Here is a 12,022-nt window from a genome sequence, read left to right on the forward strand (position 1 = left end):
AAGAAATATACTGGTCTACTCAGAGATTTATTCCTAGTGGGAGCACTTTTACTAGCTCCACCTGTTTAGTACACAGTCAGCAGCAGCCTACGTGTCACCTGTTTGCATATATGTCAGTGGCTGTTTATAGATAAAAAGGTGTGCTTCATGTCTGCATGTGTAAAGAAGGAGCTGGCCGATAGCAGGGCTGGGAAGCAGTTACATAGCTTATAACATGACCCATTTGTTTCCTGAACACAGGGCTCCCCAGGAAGGTAGCTGTATATATTCCACAAAGGAGAAGATGAAAGTAATTAGATCAGATCTCTCATATGTGCATGAGAGGCTACATTTTTATATGCAATTACCCAATAGAGACAATATCACTCAATTAAGCACATGATATAATGATCACAAGTGTTAAGCTTCAGTTTTAAAAGCACAATGGCTATAATACGATTTGCAACTTCACATTTTCTTATCTCAGACAGGAAACAACACGTCAGCAATTTCTACTGTCTAGCAATGTTGAACTGTCTTTCTCCATCTGTATATACAGCTGAACACAAAAGGTGTTTTGATCATGGTAGAGCTTTTACCATATATTTCTAAAGAAAAAAAAAAGAAGGAGATTTTGTAATAATGAAAGCAACTCCTTGGCTCAAATCTGTAAAGCAAATTTTCTGACTGTCATCATAAATGTCCATGAAAAATTATAACCCCCCCCCCCAAATTTCTGCACAGCAAAAGCCAAGTATGTCTTAAAACTTTGAGACAACTGGAGACAGAGGGTAGCAACAAAGGAACTCTCTCCTCATATTTATACTTCATGTTTCCCCCACACAAGAGAAAAAAATCATTTGTCCCTCTCTAAAAATATTGTATTTGGAACCACTTGGCTAAGGCTACCACTTCCCCATGGCAAAACAGGATTTTAGGCAGAAGCACCAATACTTGCTCCCATGTTCCACTATCAAGGGGAGCCAACCACAAAGTCATTAATGAACTCATATGATTCAACATATTCCACAGACTGTTGTTTATAGACAAACTAATTAAAACTCTCCAAATGACAAAGAATAGGCCTATAATTAATTCACACAGTAGTTACCATTTTAAACAGGTCATGTGACCTAGCCACTAGTTACCATAAGCTACAGAGGAAGTTTTTACCAACGTTTTACGATTTTCATTACAGGTTACAGGCCAGAAAGAACTACATCTGTCAGTTAAGCTTTGCTGTGTACCTTGTCTTTTGTATCCAGTGAGTACTGAATCCTGATGATAAAAGGTGATTCACTGGGGCTAGGTCAGTCCTCAATCTGATCTGAATGGCAAAAGGCAAGCTACAGAAGGAGCAGTATAGAAAAGAAGGTGGGTATTTTTCTTGTGGTCGTGTCAGGTTGGCACTTAATAGATGAAGGAGCAGGTGTTAGCAAGTTGCAGCATACTCAAAAGGCATCACCATTTTGGGACATTATGGGACTCTACTGCTGACCAAACCATCCGAAATATGTATTGCTGCTGATCTACATCTGTAAAAGTGCTTCAACAACCAAAAAACATCCCATACACGGCTTGGCTTAGCTTATATGAAACCAATATCATATACAGTTCTGTTTATTATCATTACCAAAATCAATACTGATTTTGTTCATTTATAACTGAAATGATTTTTCTTCCAACTTTTAGCCCTACAAACTTAAGCTTGGGCTCCGGGCTCTTCTGTGCATCACCCTAGGTGGAAAGATTCAGAAGCTAAATTCTAGGCCCGTGCGAAGAAGTTAATATTTGCTTTGGATTCGGCTGATTCGAGGGATTAGCGATTTGATTCAGCAATTTGAATCACTGTCCCAAATTGATTCAGCCAAATCTGATTTGGAGAATCTCCAAATCAGCCAGGCCCATCCCCACCAGCCTAGCAATGCCTGCCCCAGCTCCTGGCACTTAGGGAAAAAAAACACAACCCAACTCACTGGGTGCTGCCAGGCAGGGAGGCAATCCCTGCTGTCCCCCACTGCATGGGGGGCTCTCCATGAACCGCCTGACCCCCTCCCCCCCCCCCCCCACAACTCCAGCCCCCTCATGACTGCCCTGCCTGCTGTGGCTCCAACCCCTTAAAGGAGGAAAAAAGGAGAAAAACCCCCGCACTCACCGTTCCTGCCAGCAGGGGGTGATCTCTGCTGCTTGAGCCCTACAAGGCCGCAGGGAGTCCCAGGGCTTTTCTCCATTTCTTTTTCTTAAAGGGCCAGAGCCATGGCAGGCTGGACAGCCCTGTGGGGGCTGGAAGAGGCATCTGGGGGCTCATGCAGAGCCCCCCTGTTAGAAATATTATTAAAAATGCATTATCAATAGCTGTTAGCTCCCATCAATAGTGTTGTCCTTTGAATAAGCACGGCTGCCAGCCCTCCTTGTCTCCTTAATGAGAGAGGGAAGGGGGGGTTGGAAACTGAAGGAAAAACTCCAAGAGCTCTCTTTGTTCTGCAAATTTACTATCTCTTTGTTACACTAAATCACACTTTCTTTCATGGCTCCCACGGCTCTTAGGCTAAGATAAGAATAATTGCCATCTTAGCCTTGAGGTTAAACCCTCCATAACCTCCAGTGCTTTCTGGGCAAGCGCAATAACCTAATACATATTAAGCCTATCCGCCCCGCATACTTAAGTAGCTAATTATAATACACATGGGATGCATGATCTGACGTATTCTCATGCATGTTTGTATGAACCAGAAATGAGTTGTAAGAGTTCCTGTTTCTGTACACGTGCCAGAAGAGAGGGGATAAAAGCCTGCTAATGATTGTACTGGGGGGCAGAGGGTTTTGATCTTTTGTCTTCTCCCTCTGACCCTATTTGCAAATATATACCTTTTGTCTCACCAACAATGTGTGCCTAAGGATTTGTTATTCAATGAGCCTCCAAAGAAAACGAACCGAGAGAGAGTTTTTTTTACCTCACCCCCATGCAGCGTGGGTCAGTGGGGGCAGCAGGGATCACCTCCCCCACCTGGCAGCACCCAGTGAGCACTGGGGCTTTTCTTTAAAGGGCCGGCAGCTGTGGCGGGCAGGGCAGCCATGGTGCGGCTGGGGCCTGGCACAGGTCCCTCCAGGGTCCCCTCCCCACCCTTCTCCTCCGCCCCCTATTTACCATTATCATCTCAGAGTCTGGCTGTAGCTCCCTGCCACAGCCTCCAGGGACTAGCCAAAAATCAAAGCTCTCCAAATCAATTCGGACCTTTTAACTTGTCCCCTGATTCTATTCAGATTTGGAGATTCAGCCACCAAAATCAGACTGAATCTCCTCCGAATCAAATTACCACCCAAAGCTTCTCACAGCCCTACTAAATTCAACCTGCATCTACACAACTGCCTTCAGTATACACAACTGTATAACATCACTACCCAGGGCAGAAAATAGAGTTACACAGGTAGAACTATGGGAGAAAAATCTGATCTGAAGAACCTGCATTGCTCATGATGAAAAGTAAAGAGTAAAGCATTCCACTCTATTCAAATCCAAACCCAAAACTTTTTTTAATTTGTAAACTAGTATATGTGATACAGAAACAATGGGAAGTGAGAAGCAGTTCAATAAAGGTAATCATAATTATACCAGGCACCATTTTTCCCCCATGATTACCTGCCTCCTACCCCCCCCAACCTTCGTTCCGCTCCCCCCCTCCCCAAATTTCAGTTTGGTGGGTGAGGGAATAGCTGTTTTGGGGGAAAAAAATCTCTGATCGCCTCTAGTAGAGATGGAATCTTGTATTTCACAGCTATTTTCAGAAACATGAATATCAGCTTTACTCTTTTTGAAGACTGAATTTCCATTTAAAGAAAAAAAAGTGCCCTGGGCATGGAAGGAAGGATGATGGGCACAAACCCAATGTAAAGTGAAGGGTAAGTTCTTCAGCTCTCTGATGGCAAAATAAAAGCATGTATTGCACAGAAATGCAGTTGTGCAGGTTTTATAACGTTCTGGAAGAGCAAGCCAGTTTGTATTAAAAGCAAAACAAAAACTTGAGCGCTACATGGTACAACAAGTTAATACTGTCATATCAGAATTTCAGAAATTAGAGTGAACTGATAACACATTGTGCTGTAGGAGTGACTTCCCATCACTCCAGACTTTAGAATACACCGCTGTCATGGGGACCTCATCCGGAACCCTGGTTCTTGCAGTGTTATCTAACTGAGAGCCAACAGCAAGGTTCTCAGCTATGAACTGGGCACAACTCTCCACTCAACACTTTACAAAATACAGTGATAATGATTTTGCATCTATGTAGTAGCTGCCAGCAAAAAGCAATCTAAAAAACTGCTTTACAGGCTTAAATGATTGCAGGACTGGGTTCGCAAACAAGCTTACATGTTTGTGTGCAACTTAAATAGTACCCTGAATAAAGATGATTATTATAATGTGCTCTGTAGGTACTGTTCTTCTCTTTAAAGTGATGTCTACAGTAAAACAGAAATACATACAAACAGCAATACATCATAACTTGGACAGAAAATTAGAGGTACTAAACCAAATGGAAATTACAGGAGAGATTTAGGTAAGAAGCTGAAGTTTGGCTATGAACCTGGGGTTAGTACTCCTGCAAGGGATGTCTGGTGATATTTTATGGTCATAAAGGTCAAAAACCTTATGGTCAAAACCAAAATTTTACCACAGATCTGAAAAATGGTGTATCAACTGCAGTGTTCTCTTGTAATTACTGTATTCACTTGACTCCAAGACAAACTTGAATTTAAGATGACCACCTGAAAAATTAGATTCCATAAAAGGAAAATTATAATTTTTAATAATTTCCCCATGTATATATAATCTAATTAGTAGAAAGTCATCTTAAATTTGCCCCCCACCTCCACTACTGCTGTGGCAGGGAAGCCAGACCCCCCCACTTTGTTCCCTGCCCCCTATCCCCTCATGTCTGTGTCCATCTTCCTGATGCATACCCCCCACACTGCTTGCCCCCCTACCCTTGCTTCCCCCAGGCTGCCTCTCCCTGCAGCCTGCCTCCATGACCCTCTACCCATCCACTCCCCTACCTTCTGCTGGAGCTTTTTTCCCTCTAGCCCAGCCCAGCCAGGGAGCAGCAGTGGCAGCTCCCAGCTGGGTGGGGTCAGGACTGAAGTGGGAGCTGAAAGAAAGGGGGAAGGAAGTCAGGATGAGAGAAACAGGGGGTAAGAAAGCAGGCTACAGATTCCCCCCAACACACCCCACAATCTTGCCCTGCCCCATGCCCTCTTCCCTGCCAAACGAGCCATTCTAACCAGAGGCAGGCAGCAGCTCAGCTCTAGCTTCAGCCACAAGCCTGAGACCAAAACTAGAACCGAGCCACCACCTGCCCTGGCTAGTACTAGTATACAAAGACAAGATGGTCTTGATGGGACGCCATCTAATTGACTCCTTCCTTAACACCATTTAAAATGAAAAAGAAAGGATAAAGTGCATCTGACAAAGCAGAATATTAATATTATGCAATATTAAGCTTTCTGTATTAGTTTGTACTGAAAATGTTTTGTGGGAAAGGGGCAAAACAGATTTCCTATGGTGAAACAAACAGTACCAAATAGATTCACAGATGCTAGGGTCGGAAGGGACCTCAAAGGATCAGAGTCCAACCCCCCGCCAGTGGCAGAAAAAAGTGCTGGGATCACATGACCCCAGCCAGGTGCTTGGCCAGTCTCCTCTTGAAGACCCCCAAGATAAGGGATAGCACCATCTCCCTTGGAAGCCCATTCCAGATTCTGGCAACCCTAACCATACTCCAAGGCTAAGTATAGATATCTGGGGAGGTTTAGTGGTCATTTTGAACCTGATTTAATTTAAAACTTAGCTTGTCCCAGTGCTAACCTTGCACTTAGACAGGTCTCAGTGACCAGCAGTCAGTCTAAACCCATAACTGTACAGAAATTTTGTAATGGAAATTTTAGCTAACAGTTTCCTCAGTTTTGTCCTTCATTTTGCATCCAGGACATTCTTTACATTTTATTAATCTGATACAGAAAGGTGGGGCCAAAATCCCCTTTTATTTTTTGATACAGAAAAGTGGGGCCAAAATCTATAACAGCAAAAAAAAAAAAAAAATCATTTTGAGTGGGGAAGAATGGTAAAAGAAATTCTACTAGGTAATTCAGTACATGAAGATGGGTAGTAACAGGAAATTGAATAAAATGAAGCTTGAGTTCACAACAGGTAAATTGTGCCAGACTAAACTGAAATTTCCTGCAGGGGCTGGACTTGATGATCTTCAAGGTCCATTCCAGCCTTAAATGTCTATGAAACACCATGCACATAAACTGGGTTCTGCAATTTTTAGACTGGTTTAGGATAAACCTGGATCTATGTAGTATCAAACTTATTCAATTTAGGTCAAACTGGTGCATTGAATTTTTGTACACTTTCCCTGCACAGCCCCAGGGCTGGGAAAACCCAGCCACTGGACCCAGCTCCAGGGCTGCTCTTTCCCTCCCCCCCGACCCCATTGGGCTATTTTTTACCCCTAGCCCCTTGTTTCCTCCTCACCCCACCACTCCCACAGACTAGCCACCCCTATCAACCCACACCCTACAAGCCACTCTAGGTGCAGCTGCTTTGATCTGCATTCACTGCTGAGCTCAGCAAATCCCAGCGGAGGGGCAGGAGGAATGGGGTTGTATGTCTGTTGGAGGGGAACCTCACCCCACTCATTAGTCTTACTAACCTTCCCACCCCACCCATGGGTAGGACCAGTCCCACACCCTAATGGGCTGCGCCCCCCTCTCCACAACCTTTGGCAGACCCCTGAGTCCCTCCAGCCTGCAGTCCTCCCAACCCCCCTGCTAGCCCCACCATCCTAACTGATTTGATATCAGGCAGCCATTTAGATCCAATTTAACCTCCCCCTAATGCCCCCAAATGTCTGTAGTTAACACAAGGGTGATACAAAAACCCTAGAAGGATTAAATATTCTACAGTATTTACAATCCTGACATTATTTTCCTACCCAGCCTCAGGCAGGTAGTGCTTAACCTCTCCCCCAAAGTATGAACCTTTATATCTATTTTTCATAGATCTCATAGACGTTAGGGCTGGAAGGGACCTCGGGAGATCATCGAGTCCAGCCCCCTGCCCAAAGGGCAGGAAGTCAGCTGGGGTCATAGGATCCCAGCAAGATAAGCATCCAATTTACTCTTGAAGGTGTTCAATGTAGGTGCTTGAACCACCTCTGCTGGCAGACTGTTCTAGACCTTGGGGGCTCGGACCATAAAGAAATTCTTCCTTATGTCCAGCCTGAAATGGTCTTGCAGGAGTTTGTGACCGTTTGACCTCGTCATCCCTTGGGGCGCTCTGGTGAACAGACGTTCCCCCAGATCCTGGTGGCCACCCCTGATAAACTTATAGGTGGCCATCAGATCACCCCGAGCCTGCGCTTTTCCAGGCTAAAGAGTCCCATGGCTCTCAGCCTGTCATCGTAAGATCTGTTTTCCTGACCTCTGATCATGTGCGTGGCTCTCCTCTGGACGCTCTCAAGCTTCTCCACATCCTTTTTGAATTGTGGAGCCCAAAACTGGATGCAGTACTCCAGCTGCGGCCTCACCAAGGCCAAGTACAAGGGGAGAATGACATCCCGGGATTTGCTCGAGAAGCATCTATGGATGCAAGCCAGCGTTTTGGTCGCTTTACTAGCCGCAGCATTGCATTGAAGGCTCGTGTTCATCTTGTGGTCAATGATGACCCCCAAGTCTCTTTCTTCTGTAGTGTTATCCAATGTAGCACTGCCGAGCCTATAAGGATGCTGCAGGTTTTTCCTCCCAAGGTGGAGAACCTTGCATTTTTCGGTGTTAAACACCATCAGGTTCTCGTCCGCCCATTTGCTGAGCTTGTCCAGGTCAGCCTGGATCACCCGCCTATCTTCTGGCGTGGATGCTTTGCCCCAAAGTTTGGTGTCATCGGGGAACTTGGCCAGTCCACTCCTGACTCCAATGTCCACATCATTAATGAAAATGTTGAATAGTATAGGTCCAAGGACAGAGCCTTGAGGGACCCCACTGGTCACAGGGCACCACGATGAGTGACTGCCATTGATTACAACCCTCTGGGTCCGACCACAGAGCTAGTTTCCCAGCCAGCGGATCATGGTGGAGCCAAGGCCACAACTGGCCAGTTTGGCCAAGAGGTGATCATGGGATACCAGATCAAAAGCTTTTTTGAAGTCAAGATATATGACATCAATCTCTTCTCCCTTGTCCAGGTGATAGGTCACAGAAGGAAATGAGATTGGTCAAACAAGACCTACCCGCAACAAACCCGTGCTGGCTGTCCCTTAGAATGTTAGCCTGGGCCAGTCCCTCAAGGATGGCCTCCTTAATAAACTTTTCTAGGATCTTCCCCAGGATAGAAGTCAGGCTAATGGGCCTGTAGTTAGCCGGATCCACTCTCCTCCCTTTCTTGAAGATCAGCACCACATTGGCCTTCTTCCAGTCTTCGGGCACTACACCAGAGCGCCAGGAGTTTTCAAAGATCCGTGCTAGGGGCTGGGCCATGACGCTCGCCAGCTCCTTGAGTACCCTGGGGTGCAGATTGTCAGGACCAGCTGACTTGAAGGTATCCAGCTTCTCAAGGTGTTCCTTCATGAGGTCAGCATTGATGGAGGGTAGGGGATCCCCCTCACCCAGATCTCCCTGTCCCATAGCAGGCATGGGCATCCCGTGTGACTGATGAAAGACTGACGCAAAGTACCTATTTAATAGGTTGGCTTTTTCCTGGGCGTCAGTTGTCAGCTGCCCCATCTGGTTTCGCAGGGGTCCAACGTTGCCCTTGCTTTTCCTCCGGCTCCCCACATATCTGAAAAAGGACTTTTTGTTGTCCTTGATGCCTGAAGCTAGTTGGAGTTCAGTTGCAGCCTTGGCTTTCCTGGTTTGCTCCCTGCAGGACCGGACCAGCGCGGAGTAATCCTCCTTGGAGGTGAATCCCGTCCTCCATCCTTTGTAGGCTTTCCTTTTTAGCCGCAGGAGGTCCGCTAGGTCCCTAGAGAGCCAGGAGGGCTGCTGTGCCTTCTTGCTGCCTTTCCTCCATGTTGGAATAGATTTAGCTTGTGCATTGAGGATCGCTTCCTTGAGAAGCAACCACTCTTCTTGAATTCCCATCTCCCTGGGGTCATGGTCCCTGAGGGCCTGACCGACTACCCTCTTGAGCTTGTCAAAGTCGGCTTTTCTGAAGTCAAGGACTTCTGTGTTGCTGACTGACTTGCCAGCTTTACAGCAGATGGTGAAGGTGATCAGCTCGTGGTCGCTGTCACCCAGCTTCCCATCGATCACTAGGTCGCCGATTAGGTCGTCCCCCGTAGCCAGTACCAGGTCGAGCAGCGCTTTGCCTCTCGTTGGCCCATAGACTTCTTGAGTCAGGTAGAGGTCATCCATGCATGAGAGAAAGCTTTGCAACCGCTCGGATTTTGCTGAGTGATCTTCCCAGGAGATGTCCGGGTAACTGAAGTCACCCTATTATCCAATTCTTATTTGAGCTAAAGAAACTGCTAAAACAACAGGTTTTAAAATGTGCTGCTCTTCTTCTTTGTGCAATCTCCCTAGCACAAGACCTTGTGAAATTTCAGAGCAGCTGAACAATGTCCCTTATACTTCTCTACTTGATCACATCTTGCATCATCCTTTAAATTATACTCTTAACACATTCAAATTTCTTTTCACAGGGAGCTTCTTAATGCCTCTATTTACAAAAACCTCTTTTTCTCTTTGGTAGTTTGTAAATTGGGGTGGCAAAAACAAACACAGCACCTTCAGGTGAAAGCATGCCATAAAAGGTCTAAGAATATTTTAAGTGTTAACCCTGAGCTAATGCAGAGCCCACGTGATCTTGATGGAATCCAAGGTGTGCGAATCTTCCCCCATAAAACCTATTGTAGGGTTTTAATTTTTAAGCACTGATAATATGCATATCCAACTCACAGATAACCTGGACCATTCACTGCCAACTTAAAAATCTAGCAAAAGAATAAGGGGATTTTGCAACTGGACTGATCAAAAGAAAGAACAGGAAATAAGACATCAAAAAACCCTCCGAGTTGCGATATGACAAGTTAGTTACATACATCATCAAAACTATGATCTCCATAGAAAAAAAGGCAGGAAAGCAATCGTTGAGCAATAGTTGGTGGATGTGGTATACAGCTTCTACTTTATAAACAGGGTGAGAACGGAAACTAGAAATCCTTGATATCTTTTGAGAATGCCAGGGAAAGCCATCAGAAATAGAAAGGCAAGAAAGGAGGAAACAGTTAGTTTTGCAACCTGCATTACAAAGAAACCAAATGAAGAAAAAAGTAAAGAGAAAACAATTCAGCATGAAAAAGCTTGTAGAATCCTAGAGGAACTTGTAGAATCATAAGACACAAATACACACCAAACAGAAGAGGCTCAAACATTAACTTTAGGTTGGGGGTTGTGATTATATCATCTAACATCACTTCTTAGGGGATCAATATCAGCCATCTTCAATGGTCCCCTCTGCTCTGACAGTATATTTTCCTCTACTCCCACCTCTCAGGTTCTCTTTGATACATAACAATGTATCAACAAAACATAAGGACCCCAAGAATTCCCCCAAGAGTGATATTGGTGTGATACTTGTAAAAAGAATGATTAATACTTCTGGCCAATTGGAGGGATGGACATCTGGGGGAATGACAGCCTTCACCCCTTTGATATCCTTTTGAATCCTGACCAAGAGCTGCTGGGAAGGTTTATTAGGAGAGTGCAAGCACCACAATTCCATGTGGCTAGCAAATGAACAAGCAAAATGAAGAGGGCTCTTTGTACCCCACCAGACACATCTAGCTCATAATGTGAAAGAAGTGTTCAGACCAAATATGGGATAATGTGGACATTTCTGTTCCCTTTATTGGAGGCCAGGAACCATGGCAATGACTAGAGCCTTGTTAGTGTAAGCTCCATTTCCAGTTCTAGAGCTTGCTGAGAAATTGGGGTTACTGTTCTGTCACACTCAGCAATGAAAGGACTCCACCTGTGCTTCACTGCAACCAAGGGCTGTGATTTTCAGGGAGCTCATATTTAGAGAAATTAATATCTACAATGTAGGAAAACATTTCCCTCCTCTTTATCTTCTGTTTTGGTTGAAGCAGCAAAAAAAACCACAGTGAGTTATTTATCTGGATGAAGCCTTGCATACTTCTTGATTAGAATTAGCTTGACACCATCAATTCCAATGTTTAAAGTTTCTGAATTTGTTTCAGTTTTGAATCAAAATGGCAACAACACCATACAAGTATTGTTGGGAACTGGAATGTGTCAAAACAAGCCTCCCAATAGAAAAAGTCATGTTTTCAATTAAGGTCTGTCACTCTCCTTCTAGAAGCTATCAGACTATCTGCTATAGACCTTAGAAATCTTCCTGTCAAACTCTGTCTAGACAGGTTAATCTGTGGAACATTTGTGCCTTGAAACAGTAAAATACAAATAATTTTCATTAGATATCTCCTGTTTCTGCATAGATCCAGTGTAGATTCAGAAGAATAGCTTGTAGCCACAAAAAATAATAGTTTTAATTTTAGAAAGACAAGTCTCACAGAGCCTTCAGGCACTTCTAAAGACCATTTGTGTTTGTGTTTACAGAAGGAAGAAAATAAACAGGCATTTATCTACCTGCTTAGCAATCTATCAGAGGAGTTGACAAAAGACAGGAAATCTGCTGCTCTAAAAAGCCAGTGGAATAAGGGGGAAAAATGAGTCCCCTCTTCTCCTCCCCCCACAACAATCAGTGGGGGAAGAGCAGGAGAGGGAAGATAAAGACCTTGCTCCAGAGAATATGGTCCTGGATGTGAAAAGTCAGCAGGTAAATGGAATTAAAGAAAGACAGAATGGAAGGAACACTGACGAAGGAAAAAACCCAAGAACCCTCAACTTCATTTTGTGTGACTGTACATGAAGGAAATGGCATTGAGCAGACAGTTAAAGGAAACGCTTTTATGATCAAGCTATCTGAACATAAAATATTTCAGAAAACAACCTTATACAAACTGAA

General features: G+C 44.5%; 1 protein-coding gene across 7 annotated transcripts in view; it reads right to left on the reverse strand.

The window, feature by feature from the left end:
- RAB27A (RAB27A, member RAS oncogene family) overlaps positions 1–12,022 on the reverse strand; it is a 60,247-nt gene that overhangs the window by 24,676 nt on the left and 23,549 nt on the right. The gene's annotated exons all lie outside the window — the stretch shown is intronic.

This window comes from Crocodylus siamensis, chromosome 15, assembly GCF_052110815.1.
Source record: "Crocodylus siamensis isolate JL-2025a chromosome 15, ASM5211081v1, whole genome shotgun sequence".
Lineage (NCBI taxonomy): Eukaryota > Metazoa > Chordata > Crocodylia > Crocodylidae > Crocodylus > Crocodylus siamensis.